At 37.2% G+C, this 22,759-nt stretch overlaps 1 protein-coding gene across 1 annotated transcript in view; it reads left to right on the forward strand.

Moving 5' to 3' along the window:
* Nucleotides 1–22,759, forward strand: part of LOC131684765 (uncharacterized) — a 713,337-nt gene that overhangs the window by 421,809 nt on the left and 268,769 nt on the right. The gene's annotated exons all lie outside the window — the stretch shown is intronic.

Raw genomic sequence — 22,759 nt, forward strand, 5'->3', positions numbered from 1 at the left:
AGCAAATCGGATAAGTCTAGCTACCGGACCAACGTGCCTGAAGTTTGTATGAGATTTTTCGACAATTTACATGGAGAAAACCACTAACTCGCATTTTTACAGCTAGGTGGTACTGCATGCATCATATTATCACTGTAAGTAAAAATAAGAAAAATAATTTAATTGTCTACAAGTTTGTCGAAGACTGCTAGTCAATCCGGCTTTGGTAAAAGAAGTTATTAAAATTTTAACGAAGTGATGTCTGAGTCAGTTTTCCATGGGGCCTAGCAGTGCATGGTTGTGTATCGGTACTCGATTCGCACGAACTATACATTTTTGTGAAATAATCGTTAGGTTCGGCTCAATGGTATGTTCAGAAGAATTATACCACATAATACGAGTTATGTTTTGGTTGGAAAATTTTATTTCCAACTGAGACCGCATAGATGGCGCCAACACTAATTTTTCATAGAAGAGAGATAGAATATCAAAATGTTCGGAAGAATTATTGAAAAATGCCTGTTCTGCAACTTTGACACCTAATTTCTATCTCTCTCCGTTGAAAAGTTAGTGTTGGCGCCCTCTATTCGGTACAATGTGGAACTAAAATTTTCTAACCAAAACATGACTCCTATTATTTACTACAATTCTTCTGAACATACTATTCAGCTAAATCTAACAGTTATTTCACAAAAAAGCTTAGTTCGTGCGAATCGAGTACTGATACACAACCATGCACTGCTAGGCCCCATGAAAAACTGACTCAGACATCGCTTCGCTAAAAGTTTAATAACTTCTTTTAACAAGGCCGGATTTACTAGCAGTCTTCGACAAAGTTGTAGACAATTGAATTATTTTTCTTATTTTCACTTACAGTGATAATACGATGCATGCAGTGCCACCTAGCTGTAAAAATGCGAGTTAGTGGTTTTCTCCATGTAAATTGTCGAAAAATCTCATACAAACTTCAGGCACGTTGGTCCGGTAGCTAGACTTGTCCGATTTACCTCAAATTTGGAACAAGTGCTCCTGGTAGGACTAAAAATGGCCTCAGGGGTGGGCCGATAGGGGTCATTTTTTCCTGTCACTCTAGTGAACACTCTGCTGTTTATGTAAAATGTTAAACTTTGGAATACTTTGCTGGAGTTTGCAGAACTACTCTGAGTAGCACAGAACCCTTGACATAACCTCTCTAAAGAATGCAGAAGTAACATGGAACCCGTGAAACTTCTATAAAATGTGTCGCATTTTGTTGAAGTTTACAAAATCAAACGAAAAAAAAATTGTTGGTAGGTGTACGTATTATCGAGGCAAAACGTACGTACTATCGAGGGTACGTACTATAGAGGTTTACCTGTAGATAAAATTTGAACGCAATTTAAACTTTTTTGAAAGATGCTGGGTAATGCAACAAAATGAAACCAGTACCGTCTTTACGCATGGACACATTGGGCCAGGGCCAGGGGCCCCAGGCTATTAGGGGCCCCCAACTTAGGATGAATATAGAATCATAGTTCTAAAAAATAGTAGCACTTAATTGTTTATAACACTTTAGCGTGCGGGGTAACAATGGATCAGTTGTTCGGATTCGAACGTTGCACCTTATCCCATGTGATTTTTAAAGAGCATCAGACAATCAACCGGAGTGATGGTAGCGAAAGGGAACGAGGCACTACATGATCAGGATGGTATTGGACCAATACAAACGTCACTCCAACATTTTAATTCAAGTTTCAAATCATTTTGAGCAAAAACAATGAATTGTTTTCTACAATGCTAGTTTAGTCTAGTCTACACATACACAGCCAATACATGTGGGAATCCTGGAAAATTGCAAACCTTCACGTACAATTTTTCTTGTCAGTATTAATGTTTGTGGCACATATGGTATGTGACACAATCGTTAAAGCGGCCAGGCCAACTGTGCAGCGTACAGAGTGAAGATGACTCAAAATTATACGGCAATCAAATTATTCATTTAATGAAGAATTCAATCAACGAATCATTTTGAACCTTGAATAAGGAAGAAACGTGGACAACCGTACCGACCGTTTCAATTTGATGGGAATTTGGTAAATAATTGGGAGTGATTTGGCCAAAAAGGTTAATGTCACTCCTTTGGTCCTAAGCTCCTGGGATGGGACAGAGGTATTTAGTCCTGCCCTGACTAATAAGCCTAGATTATAGCGCCTTTACTCGCTCCAATGAAATGTTTTCTACATTGCGTATATATAGTTCGAAAGGCACCCGGAGCGGCAACAAGGTGCCAAAATTTGCACAAAGAATCTGTACAGAAAGTGGAAGAAGAAGACGTTGAAATTAGTTACACAGTCCTTGTTTGGCAAGCGATCCGCGCATGTGGAAAATTTTAATTTCTTCATCATATCAGGGATTGTGAATAGACAAATCTTCATGAAAACCTCTGAAAATTACTTCTGGACTTTTTTTTATTCAGTTCGTTTATTTGATAGTCACAAATGCGTTAGCTTGGCGATGCCAAACCCGTTTGTTTTTACATTTTGGATATCTTAAAACTAGGAGGTTACAACGTTGAAATATTTTTTTTTATAAAAGAGGAAAAATTTTAAAGCTATCTTAAAACTAGAAATTCAATGCCATATACAACAGGTTCGTTTTAATTTTTTTTTGCAATTTTCTAAAACTAGGAATCCAGTTTAATTCTCCTCCTGGACCTCTTGAGATTTGACGATAGTTTCGCGTCCAGATTAGGCATTTTCCACTATGCCGTCGTAGTCTGGTACAGAATCAATTATGTTATTTTTGTGCGACGCTCCGCCTTATCAAAAATATTTTAGGCCGACAGAATCAGGAATCAGTAGTCGAGAATTTGTGCCTCTCGGCCACGTGCATTCGATGTGTTTCTTATTTCGAATGTTTTACATTACTGGTATTGAAATGATTTTTTTTGTAACTAAAATTTTTAATCATTTATGTTTGGGTTTACATTTTGTATAATTTTGCAGTCAAAGTGATATAGCATTTGCTTTGCGTATTTGATGAGCTTCGTTGGTAGATGGTTGCATTTCTGTTTGTGGCTGATTGTGAATGACCTGCTAATAGTTGTGGTAGTGAATTGTTGGAATGAACTGCGTTGTTCATATTAATAGGCTCGAGTAATTTTGAAAGTTGAAAAGGCTAATTATTGTTATTTTTTCTTTCTGTCTCCTTATGCACTGAGTGCTTATCACCGACATCAGAGAGGCGACTCTACCATCCAAACCCTAGATTTGCTACTACCGGCGCCGTCTTTTAGATACTAATTCGTTGAATATGAAAATATGAATATGAAAATATTGTTTGTTATCTTCACATCTCCGAACCGTTCACTATAAACGAAAGCACAAAACTTCTGTTAAAATATATAACAAAAATCTACCTCACCGGCAATTTGTGTATGAAGAGACACTATTTCAAAGAATCCTGCAGCGAAATATACGAATATCTAAAAAGAATGAACCTCGAATCGCGCACTTAGATTCGATATAATATCGATTGATTTCAATGGCTGTAATGTTCAATATTATCATCTGTAAAAATAGTTGAATTATGATTGAAAAAAGTGTGTTTTTTAAAGTTGGGAATTGCCTTTTTCCAACTGCATCGTATCAGGAACAGTAAGAAATTGAGAACAACTTTGTACGAATCAATGTAACTTTTGTAAATCATGTAGTCGTCATCTATTAACAAGTTGAATTTTATTGGAATATTGCTAAATATTTTTCTTAGATTTGTCATAGTGCCAGGACAATGATTGAATGAATCGTCGACATTGTAGAATTGACGTTTAACTCTCCTTACTAAATCATTCCTCATTATTGATGGAGGCACTCTTCAGCCTCAAACAACGTCTTACAACTATAAAGATCAGATTATATCATATGGGGTAGAAATAGCGCAGCCGGTAAGTCCATTACCCTGTACGCAGCTCACCTGCGTTCGAACTCCCATAACCGCATATAGTATGTTGTGCTTTTTGTCACTTTCGGTAAGATTGGTCAGAGATGCTAATATGTTTTAAGATCTATCAATTTTAATACTTTCACATGGTTGAATGATTTGGCTTAAATTTGAAAAATATATCTCAAGATTGCAACCCGTCATGGTAACAATTTAGCACTGGGTGGAAATATACCCTTTTTGCGTATACGCTCCGTAGAGTGTATTATTTACGTAAAGTTATGCTCACCACTGTTCCATACGATCGTTCACTTTTTCTTGTAAATTTTGTTTGTTTTAGCTTTTGTGGACGATTTTGTTGGTCTAGATAGGTGTAGAAAATTTTGTCTCATATTTCTGTATAAATAACATAGGGCTTAGGTAGGCCACCGCTCTCCTCTTGCTGCAATAAGTGGGCTGGATATGCTGCACATATCGATGACAGTTATGCGGCGGTACTGTTTTTTTTTTTTTTTGGTGCTGGTTTTGGTGTTTGTTTTGGGTCGAATGAGGAAGGGGCCGTCGAGTTTTTTGGAAAGTGACGGACCACGGTTTAGAACAGACGTCTGAAAAATAGTCTTTTTTTTCGGGACAGTTTCCCGCCACCATAACTGTGACAGTTTAGTGCGCGCGTGCGACAGTGAAAAGTCCTGTCGAAAAGTGCCGGCCCGTGGTCTGGGTACTCAGTAGAGTGGTGCTGGATCGCCGAAGTGGGATAGCTAACTGCAAAGGAGTTTTCGCTTCCCCGGCTAATCGTTAAAGATCCTGAGCATCCGCCCCTCTCGCTGTAGAGGATAAGCCGAACGAGCCTTGCTGTCCTCTACAGCTAACAGCCAAGGAGAGGGAAGCAGGTAGGACAACGGCTCCGCCTGGGAAGAACACTGTGGTGTCTTCCGGATTCCTTGCGGGGATCAAGCGAATCCGACGATATTTCGTCACCGTCGCTAGGGAGGTTCCAACAAAGGAGCAAAGCTCACCTCCCTAGCTAATTGTTAAGGACAGCTGCTGGAGCAGCCTAAGATACGACCGAAGGAGAACGCGGCCGTTGTTGACTCGGCCGGTCGGAAGATACCGCTCGTCGCCAGTAGCAGCAGATCGAGCATCAGCGCTCAGAGAAGCGAAGAGAGAGTAGCGGGAATAAAAGTCGGTAAATTTTATAATTTATTGTTTGTTTACCTTTTTTTTGTTGTGTTACGAAATCCGAAAGTCTTGGTAGAAGCACCTAGGCCGCCCTGAAAAGAAGGGTACGCCGGGCAAACAAGAACCCGAGTAGCGGGCAAACCCCTACTTACGAGGTGGCATATATGGCTCCCTGATGCTGGGGATCATGTTTTGATCATCCTACTCTACAGCACTATATATCTGTTCAATTATAGGGGCCCCTCAACTCAGTTGTGCCCAGGGGCCCCAAGTGGTCTTAAGACGGCTCTGAATGAAACAGTTATTTTCTGTCACAGATATATTTGTTTCTTCTTTTTTTACTCATTCTGGAGTATGCTTCATGTAATCTTGAATCAACCTTTTTGCTCGTTAGCATCTTGTGGGATATATTTAGCCTAAAGTTTAATTCTATTTTTGATCAAACTCGATTAGATATTCAGTCATTTGATTTGAATTCGATTGAGAATCCTGATTGACAGTTACATGAAGGATAGAAAAATAATTCGATGAGATTTATGTTCTAGTTTGTTAACTTTTGGGAATCGCGAAGATAGCGGTCTTAATATAAAAGTAGATATAGAAAGTATCACCTTTACCCGAAAGACGTGTTGCTGTTAATGTCTTCAGATTCTGAACTGAACTGGCAACTCTGTCTTCTTGATATGTTGTCTTTGCTCTTATCCCATATTATGAGGGAAATCTTAAATAAACAGACTTGTATTACTTTGAGAATTTACTGAATGTATGGTCCAGCCTGATATTTTCTTGCTCGTTTTCTATTGTGATCCGTGTACAACGAGTAACGACTCCGGAATTTCTTCTTAAAGGAAATTATGAAACATGGTTTTGTTATTTTTTCTAAGATTATGTGAAGTGTGCTCGATTTGGAAATAAAATTTGATGACAAGCGAAAATCTGCATCTATAAATTCCAAATTAGCACTAATTAGACACAAAAAATCGCAATTTTTTATGCATCAACAAAAAACTTATCATCGTCAAACGATAGCTAGAAAGTTCGATCGATTATACCGAAGAAAAAGCGATTATACCCCATCGAAAAACGTGCAAGACTTTCTATGTACAATTCTCCGGCACACTGCATTGATTACATTCGGCACCGACAGCCGGCAAAGGCTTGGGTTGGTAAATATGGGCTTGTCTCGATGGTGTCACTCGTTGTTCGACCGAATGTTGAACAAGAAAAATGGAAGCCATTCAATAGCTGCAAGGGATTGCGGGTCGTCTCCGAAGAGACTGTTTGATTTGAGGCAATTTTTTTGCTGTCGTCCTGGAGCAAAAAAAAAACTCGTTGTTCCGGTACATTCAAACGGCATCAAGATCTTCGTCTATCTTTGGGACGTTATCAAATTTGAAATAACATCCAATTTTGATAACATCCACCCAGACCGACAGGAGACGTAACGTCTGAACCGCACACTGAGTAACTCGATGAAATATAGAAAGCACCTATGCTACGGAACGAACTAAATCATAAATCTTCAGCTGGTGTGCTCCTGGGCATACCATTTCCTGCTGATTCCTCTGGGTGAAATAACCACAAAAGCCACATAATTTAAACTTGGTCACGTTGCGAAACAAAATTGAACGATGTCTTCCGTTTCTGTCACAGTTCCCAAATAATACGTTGGAGATTTTCGCCAACATATAACCTAGGGAATCGTTTGTTGTCGTCAGGCTCTGAGACAGAGCAGAGAGAGAGAGAGAGAGAAAAATCATTTATACTATTTTGGCAACCGCAAAAAACAAATCCTCGTGGAAAAGAAAAGCGCAAAGCAGGGCGAACAATCGGTAAAAGAAGGAAAAAAGGTATATCATTGCGCTTCGGAAAAGCTTACGCATTCATCATCGGCCCCCGGGGCTTGGCACCGTCATCGCTCGCCGAAAGAGTCCACCACGGAGAACGAAGTAAACCTTACCGTTTCAGCGTGTCAATGGTTACGGTGCGTGTCATTAGTCTGGATTTGGGTCATTATTCAGCTGCTTACCGTTCTGAAAGGGGAATGTCAGTTTTACTTCTATTTTTTTTTTTGGTTGACAGAGTGATTTCTTTTTTGAGGGAATCTGTCGCCACACCGACCGTAAAGGTGAAATGGAAATTGAAAGTGCTAACAAATCGCTTTGGCCCGATTATGTCACTTTTCCATTTAGCATCGAAAATGGAAACTCGTGTTCGATCGATTGCGGTAGCAGGCATACCTTTAGGGGGGAAGGGAAGTAATTTAGTAGAAAAGTGTAATTGGAAAATGTAGAGATTTGCTACGAACTCGGTTTCATACCTAAGGGAGCAGTCAGTGACACATTTACAAACGTATTCAAGATGTATCCATTAATTCGAAAGTAATCCACACCAGAACGTCTTTCCAACAAGGAAAGAATTAATCTTTTTTGAACCTCGTGTCACTTTTAATTCAGCATGTTATGCATCAAACCAACTATGCTTTCGAAGAGATTCGAAATTCTGCTAAATGATGCAAAGTTTTTCGCGCTGCTTGACGAACAAATCCTCTATCATGCCTGAGACAGTGCAAGTGGGAGCACACCCAGTTACTATTAATAGGTATTCCTACTTTTCTGAAAGCTATCAAATCAAAATAAGCACCGTTCCTTCTCATGACGGCAGCATAAAATATGATCCCGACATAAATCTCTACTCGTATCGCTCCAATTTCCGCGCCATTCATCTTGTTCCTCTGTTCCACCGCGTTTTGGCGCACTTCCCGGGTAGTTGCCTAATGTAATTCAAATAGGTAGTTACACCTAGTAGATCATATTTCAGTTGAAAAACGATGTTCCTTAAAACATGTGAATGTTTATGCGCCACGGATATTAATCATTGCTAACCTTGCCATTCCGACCTTCTAGGGCTTGGTAGTTTTAGTGATACGAGTTTGCAGCTGAAATAATGTTATATTTCCAAGGTAGTGAACTGTGAAAATTTAAACAATCACAGATCACGTTTCGATTTGCAACTAATGGAAATGTCCGCACCTTCCATTCCAGCCTCGTCTATTTCAGCTACCGGTCGCTCCTATTCAAGAGGTGTGTTCCGGAAGTTGCTCAGATCCCCCTGATTGAAATTTGTAGCTAAAGCACGTCGACAAAAAAATTGTTCTTCTAGGAAACGAGTAAAGTATGTTGTTGGAAAACCTTGCTGCAAATAACTGTTACATTCTAGACACTGGAGAAGAGTGCTTCAATCAAATCGAAGCAGTATAGACATAATATTGTAATGCAATCAAAATGTGGAATTGAATTTGTGTTATTGCAAAGTGATGCTCGATTGGCGCAGCAACAGTTGAGTGTTGAGCGCCTAGCTGGAACCAAGTTGTTCAGTTGTTTATCCGATTGTGGAAATTTCACATTGGAATCGTAAGCACATGGCTAGCCTTCCCGACCAGGAGAAAATAACTGGCCAATAACCCGAGCATATTATTTTCTGGTATCATACCAAAACCTGGTATTAATTGATTATTAATATCTCATCGAGGTATAATACTTCATTTTAGCATTATTTATGTATTCTAGTGATTTTTACAAATACCAAAGCAATACCTTATTAAATTCGCGATGCTCCTACAAGTAACGATTTCATAGATTCTTTGACAATGATGGAATTTTCAATTGCACTCCTCTCATGCAACAATAATGCTCCGGGACTAGACAGAATTAAATTCAACTTGGTGCAGAATCTGCCTGACCTAGCAAAAAGACGCTTGTTGAAATTATTCAACAAGTTTCTTGAGCAGAATATTGTCCCGCGTGACTGGAGACAAGTGAGAGTTATCGCCATTCCAAAACCGGGAAAACCAGCCTCCGATCATAACTCGTATCGACCGATTGCAATGCTATCCTGCATGAGGAAATTGTTGGAAAAAATTATTCTACGACGTCTCTACAATTGGGTTGAGGCGAACGGCTTGCTCTCAGATACCCAGTTTGATTTTCGGGGAGGAAAGGGAACGAATGATTGCCTGGCGCTACTTTCGTCAGAAATCCAACTCGCTTACGCAAAAAAAGAACAAATGGCGTCTGTGTTCTTAGACATAAAAGGAGCTTTCGACTCAGTCTCCATTGATGTTTTCTCGGAGAAGCTACATCAATGTGGTCTTTCACCGATATTAAATAATTATTTATACAATTTATTGTCAGAAAAGCACATGCATTTTTCATATGGCGATTTGGCGACACTCAGAATAAGTTAGATGGGCCTCCCACAAGGCTCTTGTCTAAGCCCCCTTCTCTATAATTTTTACGTGAATAACATTGATAATTTTATTGTCAACACATGCACTCTAAGACATCTTGCAGATGATGGAGTGGTTTCTGCCACAGGACCAAAAGCTATAAATTTACAACAACCATTGCAAGATAGCTTGGATAATTTATCAATTTGGGCTTTAAAGCTGGGCATCGATTTCTCTACGGAGAAAACAGAGTTGGTCGTTTTCTCAAGGAAGCGTGATCCAGTTCAGCTTCAGCTTCAGTTGGTTGGTAGAACGATAGCCCAAGTCCCGACTTTTAAATACCTTGGAATTTGGTTCGATTCTAAAGGCACATGGGGAGGCCACATTAGGTATCTAATAACGAAATGCCAACAAAGGATAAATTTTCTACGAACAATAACTGGATCGTGGTGGGGTTCTCATCCAAGTGACATGATAAGATTGTATCAAACAACAATACTTTCAGTAATGGAATATGGGTGCATCTGTTTCCGTTCAGCTGCGAACACTCACATTATCAAACTGGAACGGATACAGTATCGTTGTTTACGAATTGCCCTAGGTTGCATGCAGTCGACCCATACGATGAGTCTTGAAGTACTAGCGGGAGTTCTTCCTTTAAAAGACCGATTCTGGAATCTCTCCTCTCGTTTACTTATTCGATGTGAGGTTATGAACCCACTGGTAATTGAAAATTTTGAAAGACTTGTCGAGCTTCAACCCCAAACCAGATTCATGACAGTGTATTTCAATCACATGTCACAAGAAATAACGCCTGCTAGGTATGTTCCCACATACGTCAATATACTGGATACTCCCGAATCCACTTTATTCTTCGACACGTCCATGCAAGCAGAGATTCGTGGAATTCCGGATCATCTACGCTCGCGGGAGATCCCTAATATATATCACAAGTAAATATCAACACATAGACTGCCTTAAAATGTTTTACACTGATGGGTCACGAATCAGTGAGGCCACTGGTTTCGGTATTTTCAACAATAATTTTTCAATTTCTCTCAAACTTGCAGAACCCGCCTCTGTTTATATAGCGGAACTAGCAGCGGTTCACTATAGTTTGCAAATAATTAATACTTTACCCCCGAACCATTTCTTTATCCTCACTGATAGTCTCAGCACAATTGCAGCTCTACGCTCAAAGAGGATTGATAATCACGATCCATTCTTTTTGTGGAAGATACGAGAATCTCTGAGTAACCTAACAAGAAAATGTTATAAATTTACCCTAGTATAGCTCCCCGCCCATTGCTCTATTGCGGGCAATGAGAAAGCTGATAATTTAGCCAAGATTGGTGCACTAGATGGTGAAATATACCCATCGCTTACAATGAATGTTATAGCGCTTTTCGACAGAGGACACTTGCTAGTTGGCAAACATCTTGGGACAATGGAGATATGGGACGATGGCTACACTCAATTATCCCTAAAGTATCAACGAAGGCATGGTTCAAAGGATTGGATGTAAGTCGGGACTTCATCCGTGTGATGTAGAGTGACAGAAAAAAATGACCCCCATCGGCCCACCCTGAGTCGATTCCTAGTCCCACCAGGAGTATCTACTCCAAATTTGAGCCAAATCGAACAAGTCTAGCTACCGGACCAACGTACTTGAAGTTTGTATGGGATTTTGGACAATTTACATGGAGAAAACCCTCTTGCTCACATTTTCTCCGCTAGGTGGCACTGTATACATCAGATTATCACCAAAAGTGAAACTTAAGAAGATAATTTTATTATCTACAACTTTGTTGAAGACTGCAAAGCGATCCGACTCCAATAGGAAAAGTTATTAAACTTTTAACGAAGTGATGTCTGAGTCAGTTTTGCATGGGGCCTAGCAGTGCATGATAGTGTATCAGTACTAGGTTCTAACAAACTAAACATTTTTATGGAATAATGGTTAGATCTAGCTGAATAGTATGTTCGGAAGAATTGTAGTACATAATACGAGCTATGTTTTGGTTAGAAAATTTTAGTTCAAGCTGTGACCGCATAGATGGCGCCAACACTAACTTTTCAACGAAGAGAGATAGAAATTAGGTGTCTTCTACAAAGTTGTAGAACAAGAATATTGCAGTAATTCTTCCAAACATTTCGATATTCTATCTCTCTCCGTTGAAAATTTAGTGATGGCGCCATCTATGCGGTCACAGATTGAACTAAAATTTTCTAACCAAAACATAGCTCGTATTATGTACTGCAATTCTTCTGAACATACTATTCAGCTAAATCTAACCATTAATCCATAAAAATGTTTAGTTTGTTAGAACCTAGTACTGATACACTATCATGCACTGCTAGGCCCCATGCAAAACTGACTCAGACATCACTTCGTTAAAAGTTTAATAACTTTTCCTATTGGAGTCGGATCGCTTTGCAGTCTTCAACAAAGTTGTAGAGAATAGAATTATCTTCTTAAGTTTCACTTTTGGTGATAATCTGATGTATACAGTGCCACCTAGCGGCAAAAATGTGAGCAAGAGGGTTTTCTCCATGTAAATTGTCGAAAAATCCCATACAAACTTCAAGTACGTTGGTCCGGTAGCTAGACTTGTTCGATTTGCTTCAAATTTGGAGCAACTACTCCTGGTGGGACTAGGAATCGACTCAGGGGTGGGCCGATTGTGTTTTCAAAAATTCATTATTTTTCTGGGCAGTCTAGTGTGATGTCTAGGCTCATGTCCAATCATTATACTTTAGATGCGCATCTCCGTCGTATTGTGCTCGCTGAAGGTAATCATTGTGCTTGTGGAGAGGGTTACCACGACATTGAGCATGTTGTTTGGTCCTGCACTGAATATCGTGAAGCCAGATCACAATTAGTAGATTCTTTACAAGTCCGAGGAAGACCAATCCATGTTCCTGTTAGAGACATCCTGGCGTATCGCGATTCTCTATACATGGAACTTATCTATCATTTTCTAAAAACAGCGTCTGTCAAAATTTAATTAAATGCATCTGCTCATACTCTCATCCAAGGCTAATCATTCACCAAAGTGTCCTAGAATATTCAGTTTTTAAATTTAAACAATAACAGAAAAAAAGGAAATAAATACACCCGAAAATACTAGATCATTATGAAATACAACAATGTAAGGAAAAAAGCAAACAATAAAGTGATTTCAGTGTTAGTTTTAGACAAATTACTAGTACACTCAAGTTTTTTTTACGCGGTTTTTTTTGCGCGGTATTTTTTTACGCGGTTTTTTTTACGCGGATTTTGAAATTTATGCGGTTTTCATTTACGCGGATTTTGAAATTTACGCGGTTTTCATTTACGCGGTTTTTGAAATTTACGCGGTTTTCATTTACGCGGTTTTTGAAATTTACGCGGTTTTCATTTACGCGGATTTTGGAATTTACGCGGTACCCATCAATGAGGTTCCCTTTATCGCGGATTCTTAAATTTAAGTGGTCTTCATTTACGCGGATTTTAAAATTTACGCGGTTTTCATTTACGCGGATTTTGAAATTTACGCGGTTTTCATTTACGCGGATTTTGAAATTAACGCGGTTTTCATTTACGCGGATTTTGAAATTTACGCGGTTTTCATTTACGCGGATTTCGAAATTTACGCGGTTTTCATTTACGCGGTTTTCATTTACGCGGCTCGTATCCCCCGCGTAAAAAAAAACCTGAGTGTATAGTTAAAATTAGTCTTAAGGATTTTTGTAACGTGCTATGTAAAAAAAGAAACTGGCGTAAAAAGCTTTTGCAAATGCCGTGTCAAATAAACGTATGGAAAAAAATACCTTATTAAATACTTCCATACAGTGAATTTCGCTATTGGAAGGTTGAAAAGGTTTTGTTATTATTCAGGTATTATAATACCTCGTTTCATTATCAACTAGTAATGCTTAGTATACATGTCCCAGTTTTTATTTCAGGTACTTTACATTTTATGCAAGGCTCCTCATTGTGGTGTTCAAGTATTAGGTAAAATATATCTGAATTTAGTATTCTGAAGTTATTTTCCTCTGCTCGGGTTCAGCCAAAGGATACTCCTCTAGATCATGTACGAACCGGCATCTATAACAGCATATTTTCTATGTTTTGAAGCTTAAGCCATTGACGGAGGGCTACTGATTCAGCGGAGTACGCTTCCGTCCAGGGTTGTTAATCGACAATTAATCGTCATCGTCGATAACGTTAACCACCCGTCAACGTCATCGGAAACTCCGTTAACGATAATGTATCGTCGGATTCATCGTCATCGTCGATAATTCATCGGTGGTTATCGCGATACATTTTGCGTTACTTTCCCGTTTATTGGAGTTGAAGTTGATGCGGTTAACTTTCAATTGTTTAGAAATAAATAACTATTGAAGGACATGTTGGTGGCAGTTGAAAATCAATAGTTTTGGACATTTTCTCTGCACAGGGGGAGGGGGGTGGGGGTCCGACGATGTGTCAAAATGGAATTTTTGTCAACTTTTCGGGAGAGTTTTATATTGAAGGGAAAGTTATTGGCAGTTGACAATTAATAGTTTTGGACATTTTCAATACACAGGGGGTTCGACGAAGTGTCAAAATGGATTTTTTCAACTTTTAGGGAAAGTTTATTATATTGAAGAAGTTATTAATAAGTGAAAATCAATTGTTTTGGGCATGTATCGTCGGTGCGTCAAAATAGAAATTTTTTCAACTTTTCGCGAACTTTTTGTATTGAAGGACAGGTTGTTGGCAGTTGAAAATCGATAGTTTTCGACATTTTCAATTTACAGGAGAATCCACCAGTGCACAGTGTTTCCAAAATGGCAAAAAGGTGAAAGAAATTCTTTGAACTACGAAAAACATTTTTTAGCTATAGAGTCTTCAGGAAAGTTTATTTATATTTTGTTGCATTTAAAAAGTATTAGTTGGATGATTAATCCCACTAAAGCTGAGAAGCAAGTTTTTGTTTGGTCATTCATGAAAATAAAAAAAACTTTTTTTGGCAAAGTTGTTGAGAATATCTTAAGTATTAACTTCGCTGAAGAGACTATGTGTCTATCTGTCGATTTAATTATACGTTTGTGAAGATTTCTTTGATATACCCCACAAAATTGCTTATTTCAAAATACTTTTCTTGGTAATTTTGTAGAATTTCAAAATGTACCAAGATTTCGTTCAGCATAAAAAATACAGAATTTTTGTAATATAAGTTTATTTGTATCTCTTACAACTTAGAAGTTATCGAATGTTTTAGTGTCCAAAAAGCAATGTTTTGGTATGGAAGCCGCAAATTTCCGCAGGTATAGCTTCACCAAGACGAATCTGTAAAACAAACACTATCAAAACTGTTTGGAAATGAAAAAATATATTAGTCCTGGTGTTTGCGTTTCGACTTCGTCTCTTCAGATACAGAAAAAATATGTGCCGATTTTGTCAATGTCAATTCACCAAGAGGCTGATAAAAACTGTATTCAAAAAACGACTAAAACTCTATTATGAGGCCGCTCATAAATTACACTACATATTTGAGGGTAAAAGAAGGATGCATGAAGCATCTTGTTACGTAGAGGAGAGAAGAAACGGAGAAGGGGGCTAGCTTCCCAACTAGAAAAAAATATTATACATTGGAAATATGCATATTCTCCTTTTTAAAATTCAAAATCTTCTAGTTTAAATTAAAATTATAATAAAATCTGTTAATCACCACACCACTTAAATGTGTAGTGTAATTTGTGAATGGCCTAATAATAGTGGTTTAGTAGTTTTTTCAATATATGTCTTTGCGTGATAAGAACTACTAATTACACAATAGCTCAAAATTTGTTTTCTTCATGGTCAAAACAATTTTGATCACCTTTTTGCCGCTTGAAAACACTGTGCACCTGGGACTCTTCTGTGCCCCAACTTACTCGAAAAGTTGAAAAAATTCCATTTTGACACATTTTGACCCTTCTGCGTATTGAAAATGTCCCAAATTATTGATTTTCAACTGCCAACAATTTTCCCTTCAATATATTACACTTTCCCGAAAAGTTAAAAAAAATCATTTTGGCGCATCGTCGTACCCCGCTGTGCAAAGAAAATGTCCAAAACTATTGATTTTCAATTGTCAACAACATGTCCTTCAATAGGTATTTATTTCTAAACAACTGAAAGTTAAACGCACCAACTTCAACTCCAATAAACGGGAAAGTAACGCAAAATGTATCGCGATAACCGATGAACCGACGATGACGATGAATACGATGATACAATTATCGACGATGACGATGAAGGCGACGATACATTATCGTTAACGGAGTTTCCGATGACGATACATTATCGTTAACGAGTAACGCCGATAAATTATAGCGAAAAAGGTATCATATTAACAAACCTTCCGTCATCATATGAAAAATTGCACTATATTACAATACACTTGCAATACAACTAGACTGGAGTAAAAAATTATTGCTAGTTTCAGAATTAGTGGACATTGCCGTCAAGTTAGACAAACTTTTCAGATTTTCCGTAATAGAGCAGTTGATATGCATTGTTGAATAGAATTTTCTTAAAATTTTATTTCATGAACAAGCTTTTCGATTTTTGACAGAAGAGACGGGTCAAACAACGATGACAGGGAAATAAATACATAAACACGCAACTTTATGACAAACGGAAGATCTACGGCTACCGAGATTATCGGGTGATCCTTGGTGAAATTTGCTTAAAGAAAATAGGCATCCAGATCACTTATCAGCTTTGTAGCTTTAGATAAACAGACGAATTCGTAGTAGGGTTCTGATGTGGATCGGCAGCACACCGCGTTGTGTATATGATGTCCATGTGGTATGACCAGTGCTGGTTGGCTTATATGACGGAGATGTATTATGCAGCTTTGAGGTCGCATCGTATTATCGATGGAATTTTATGCGGACAGGACCCGTAAATATGTATTTTGATGCCTTTGAACCTTTTTATGCCCCACTTTTTTCTAGTGCATATAGGGCTCCAAAACTATTTTCCTTTGAATCTGTTGGTGCCGAAAACTTCCAAAAATTTTATATGATCAAGATAGATGATTCTGTCAGAGTGATAGAGTCCGCTCAATTCCTTTCAACACACATTACAATTTTAGAATTTGTACAATAATCGAATTGTATCCACTAAGCTATATTTCTTCTTAGTGGAGAACAAAGGAGAAAATTGTTTAAAACTACTTTTATGCGTTAAGAGCACAAAACCTATAACTAGACTAGTTATCACCCACATTTTTTTCCGAAAGTGTTTTTCTTCATTCTGCATTAGTTTTACTGTCGTTATACTCCCTTTTGGACGCCAGCTAGTACTGGTTACACCTTCATAGTCAACTTAGATTGCTAATAGCAAAAAATATTAAAAATAATTTTCAAATTTTTCAAATGACAGAACATGTGGTGTATTACCTAAACTGCCGTTCTACGCAGAATTGTCCCATGTATATAGGGAATCCCACAGAACATGGGACAAATATACTTATATAAGCATATTTGTTCCATGTTCTATGGGATTCCTTATATACATGGGACAATTCTGCGTAGAACGGCAGTTTAGGTAATGCACATGTTCTGTCATTTGAAAAATTTGAAAATTATTTATAATATTTTTTGCAAGGGGTTTCCAACAGCATTGATTACATGTCACTCCCGAAAAAAATTACCTAGATTACTTTATGGTTATAAAGATTACTACTTCTAAAAACGATTATTAATGAATTACTCGATTACTGTGAAATTCCTCGATTACTCTGGATTACTTCGAAGCAAAGCAAGTTCCTGTTGGAATTACTTTGGATTATTCAATTATTTTAAGCTGAAACTGTTCATGCTTAGCAAATTTATTGCTATTTTATTAGATGCAGTCTAGTTCTGATGGATTATTCTCACAGCAAGAATCCCAATGCATGTGAACCGACAAAAAATTCAAAGCGACGATTCAGATAAATAGAAAGATTTCTTGTTCTTTTTTTATCATTTCACACAATTTTTATAATATTAGAAATGGCAAGCGGCATGCGTCTTACTTAGGGGTCATCACTTCGCCCCCTTTTGTACATTTTGCTTGTAAAAGACATTTATGAATATCTTGTAAATTTTAACACGCTAAGGCAACTTTCAGATGATGGAGAGGTCTCCGTAATAGGATTCAAAGCCATCGATCTGCAAGGTACTTTAGATAGTTTGTCTGCTTGGACTTATCAACCGGGTATAAGGTTTGCCATGAACAAAACAAAGCTAGTCGTATTTTCAATAAAACGTGATTCAGAATGAGTACAGCTTCTTTTAACGGGTCAAACTATCGATCAAGTCTCCACAGTAAAATATATTGTCATCAGGTTCGACTCGAAAACCACATTAGAAATTTGAAATAGAAGTGGCAACCAGTGATGCCATTATGTCAGATTTATCTAACACACCCAGAGTTTCTTGCAGCTTCCAGACAAAAAGACAAACCTCTCATTCTGCCAGATTTTTGAATTATAGAAGTGTTTGCACTCACATTTTGGAAATTTGGACATTTTTTCCCAATTTTTTTAAAAATCTGTTGAAAATTTTTGATGACTTTGAGGTCGCTGTTAAGTGACAGATTTTACCAGAAATTTTTAGATGATCTGCCAGATATTCTTTGAAAAATAGTGGCAACCCTGGTGGCAACATAGGATCAAATTTTTTCAATTCAATAACCAGAATATGGTGGGGTGCTCTGACTCATCAATACTCGTTGAGTCTCCTGACTTCGGCACATTCAATCAAAATTTCACCACTTTCCACCAACTGCTTCAGTTTATGTCTCAGAATTAGCCGTTATTTAGGATATCCTTGGGATCGTTGAAACCCTTCCTGTAGACCATTATTTCATCGTTACGGATAGTATAAGTCGTATAGAGTTCCGTTCGATGGAGCGTGGAAAGTACTCTTCGTATTTTCTGGGAAAAACACGGAAACTCCTGAGTGTTTTATCTGAGAAGTCATATCAGATTACCTTAGTTTGGGGCCCTTCCAATTGCTTCATTCCGGGTAATGAGAAGGCGCAAACTCTAGCTAAGGCGAGTGCATCAGAAGGTAATTTTTATGAAAGATCAATTCACTTCAACGAATTTTACAATATATTTTTCACTTCAAGGCACACTCGAAAGAAGGCAAAGCTCGTGGAGCAGTAGAGACTTAGGAAGGTGGCAACTTTGTTTAACCCTAAAAGTGTCAACGAACGCCTGCTTTAAGGGGATAGATATGGCTTGTAATTTAATTCGGGTGATGCCCATGTCAAATCATTATTTGTTGGATGCGCATTCCCGGTATATTGGGCTTGTGGAGAACGGTTTTTGAACTTGTGGGATTATCACGACATCGAACATGTTGTCTGGTCATGAGGCAAGTATTGTGGCGTCAGATCTCAGATAAACAATTTTTTTTGGTTCTGGATGTGCTGGCGATGAATATCCAAACATAAGTTATTTCTTCTCTTTTTTCTATCATTCTCTGATCTCTACTACAAGACTAGCAGAAAATCTATTGCTGCACTATTAAAAACCGAATGCAAATAATGGACTGGAAGTCGGGCTCCAGCCGAGTCTTCTGTGTGCCATAATGATGCAAGTTTGTGTTCGTCTTGTTTCTGTCATCGTTGTCCGCTATCTCTTTTCTGTTTCTAATATGCTCTCTACTACTAAATTCCCCGAATGTCGCTCTTATGAATGACCCCGTTGTGAATGTATTTCCAAAGAATTGATCCCCGATGTGAATGTCTTTCCAAAGAATACTTTGCACGCCTAACAATTGCTGAAAAGTGTTTCTCCTAGTTTTAAATGTTAAATCTTGTTAAAATGCTAGGATGAATTCAATTGTTTATGATTGCCTCGCTAATTTTTAAATAAAATCAGTAGAAATCTTAGGGCCTAAGAAATTCAATTAACAATTTATGTATATTACCGATATGCTTAGTTTTAGAACGGCCATTGTATTAATATTAAAAAAAAATTAAATTCCAAAAATATTTGGAGCTGAAACGCACTAGATTTAAAAATATTGAATTGTAAAACAATAAAATTGTTGGCACCGACTTTTTAACGTAAACGTGCCCGTTGAATAGCGCACTCATGGTGACATTATTTAATATGCTACCGATTGTCTTCATTGTTGCGTTGTTCCCAAATGCATTGTCAAAAGCTGTAATTATCTAGAAAAAAATTAATAATAGCTTGAAAATCTGAATACACCGTATTGTTTCGTACACATCTGCAACGTGGTAACATTCTGAAACGAGAATAATGAGAATTAGTGGGTAAAACATTTTAAAGTAAGTAATTTTTATGTGACAACAGCCCGAAATGATGCGAAATTGAAAAACACAACGGGGAATGCATGTCAGAATGACCCATTAACAATTTATTTAATGCAAAATATGTTAAGTAAGCACAATCCTGTATTTGATCACATTGTTATATGATCCAGTTTATCATTAAACCCTTTCTGCCGACGATATTTATAAACAATAACATTTCTACTCTGGGAATTCCCCGAGAAATAATATAGCCAACGGGCGTAGTCTGCTAAACAGAACACGAGAGAGTACCATGTAGGCAACATTGAGGATCATTATTCCTCAATAGTCATTACGCTCGAGTTTGTGGCCCAATTATTTTGATATACTCTGAATTAAAGGTTCCGACTGAAATTGAAGTAGGGGAGAGTAGACTAAGAAACTGTGGGTAAAATGGACAACTTCCGTTTCTTACAAACGGGAAAAAAAGTTAAAATATACTGAAACTATATAATTTTTAGACGATATCAAATGATTCTGAAAGATAATGCTATTATCTAATACGTGAATTATCAGATATTTAAGAAAAACAATACTGGTGTCATTTTGGATATGACAGACACAGTAGGGTAGAGAAATATGGGCATATTTGTTGGGTGAAACACAGCGGAATGCTGTTAAATTGTTTCAATCTTTACCAACGCCGTATGTCCATCTTACCCATGCCAGGTGTCCAACTTATCCATAGCACTTTTGAAATGACGATTTTGTGCTTCATTTTCACAACCACTTTAAACATCTTTCAGTTTGAATTTTTATTAGCATCAGTTACTATGTTGATGCAATATGATCTAAAATTACGGTTGGTGTACAATTTGCGAGAACTGCATCAATCGATGAGTCGAATTTGCTATTTAATCATAAGCTGTTCGTCTTAGGTACAGTTCCCCTAAGTCGCAAGTATCAGGAATCAGGAATCAGTAGCGTCTGGCTCAAATTTCACGTTTGTCGCAAGTAAAAGGTATTGTGAAATTCATATGTGGAATACCAAAAAAAATATTTAAAAAAGAAAGCAAAAATGTGAAAATCAAAATAGAATTGATCTTGTAGTAATGAATTACTTTGTGATTACTTTATGATTAATTGATTAGATTGTATTTATGGTTGATTACGCGAATTATTTTAAGAATACAGACAATTACCATGCTTATTATTGATTACCAATGTAATCGACGGATTACCGAATTATTTCGAAAATCGAAGTAATTCTTAATTAAGTGTCACTATTTTGGCTTGATGGAAACCCCTTGATTTTTTGCTATTAGCAATCTAAGTTGACTATGAAGGTGTAACCAGTACTAGCTGGCGTCCAAAAGGGAGTAACCCCGCGTTGTGTCTTGTTGAAAACTCGAGATTTCTGGTTCGTTTTCCAAGGTATTAAGAAAAAGTAGTCTATCAATTCGTTATGTTTGGTTGTAGTTTATATATCAGTGAACTCGATATTGAACCAATTTTAGTTTGAGCGCGCTGCGTTTCGGTTCACAGAGTCGTTCCTGAAGGCGAATACCGCGTAAATGCATGCGATGTATGGCTAAATTTTATCCAAAATATGTTTCTCGTACGAATGTATATAATTAAGCGCATTTTTTCGAAAATTCCAGTTAAAGTAATCATGTGTCTACAATGAAAAATTGACCGAGAAATATGGGATCAAGAGAAAATGGCACACAGACGTCAGTAAATGAAGAAAAGTGGGAACAATCATTATCTTTCGTTTTAGAGTTTCGGGATCTTCAGAAAAGCTGCTGTATAGCACCTAGCGCTTTATTTGATTACATCAAACTAGTTTGGAATTCAATCGCTAGGGCGGCCCTATTACCAACTTTTTAACAAAGCTGAATACGAATATGGTGTTTTACAGAAAGTTTTAGGTCTTATTACCACAAATATATATTCTGAAAATATGAACTTTGTAAGTCGTACACATTTCGACCATTTTAAAAAATATAATCTTCATGCTAATATTTTACCCAAAGCTTGCATGTTTTATACAATCGTGTCTTCAGCATATATCTCCAACATATCCTGAAGAGAAGAGCCCTTAGTATGAGTTATTCGGACTTCTCCTTCAACAACAATAGGTTTTTCAAAAGCCCCATAAAATATTGTGCAACTTTTCCTTTGGCATCAAGGCAATATTGTAAATCATTTGAAAGCTAAATGAAAACACCGAATTTTATTCAACTATATCGTTTGATTATTATGGTTTATATTATTTCACCTTAGGGTCTGATCCCTAAGTTTTCGTGTATCTTTCAAATGGTTTACAATATCGCCTTGCTTTCAAAGGGAAAGTTACAAGAACTTTTCTGGGCCTTTTGAAAAATCTATCATTGTTGAGAGAAAATTCGAATAACTTACGAAAAGGTCGCAATAAAACAAAATATTTGTGGTTTTAAACAAATTTAAAATATCTCGATAGCTACAACATTTTGGAGAATTTTTGTTAAGAGCAATATTCAATTAGAAAAATGTATTTTTGTCTGAAAATAGAATGAATTATAAAAATATGTCAAAAGTTGTTGTTACAAAACTTTTTTATTAAAAGCATCTCCATGATATAAAGTCTCTTCACGTCTAATTAATTAGATTTTTGTAATTTTATGATGGAGAAACGCGAAACAATTTTAAAAGGGGCATAATTACACGAATTAATTGTTTTTGTTGGAGAAAAAATCCAAATATCTCGACAGTTATTGCATTTTGGGAGGTCTTTATAAAATACTCTTTGATTAAAAATGACACTTAGAATCATATTCAGTAATAAAATTATAGTTTAAATATCAACTAGTATGAAATTTGAAAACATGTATACAGGTCTGTAGAGAGAAATTACGGGCCCGGGGGGTCCACCATAAGGGCCTTCTCCATCATTGTAGATTTTTCGAACACAGAAACTGTTAAGCTCGAAATGTGTTGGAAAAAATAATTATCAGTTATGTAATTCATGGAGAACTATAGGAAAATACAGTTAGTGCTGTTAATTTTAATGACTTTTTTCCATTTCAAAGTGTGTTACGGTCATTTTTTTCGTTTATTTTCCGTCGGTCTCTGTCCGCACTCTGGGTCGTCAAACGGTGAGATAGCATAGTCTTCACTAAAGGGATTGGAATGGCAAAGAG

The sequence above is a fragment of the Topomyia yanbarensis genome, chromosome 2 (assembly GCF_030247195.1).
Source record: "Topomyia yanbarensis strain Yona2022 chromosome 2, ASM3024719v1, whole genome shotgun sequence".
Taxonomy (NCBI): domain Eukaryota; kingdom Metazoa; phylum Arthropoda; class Insecta; order Diptera; family Culicidae; genus Topomyia; species Topomyia yanbarensis.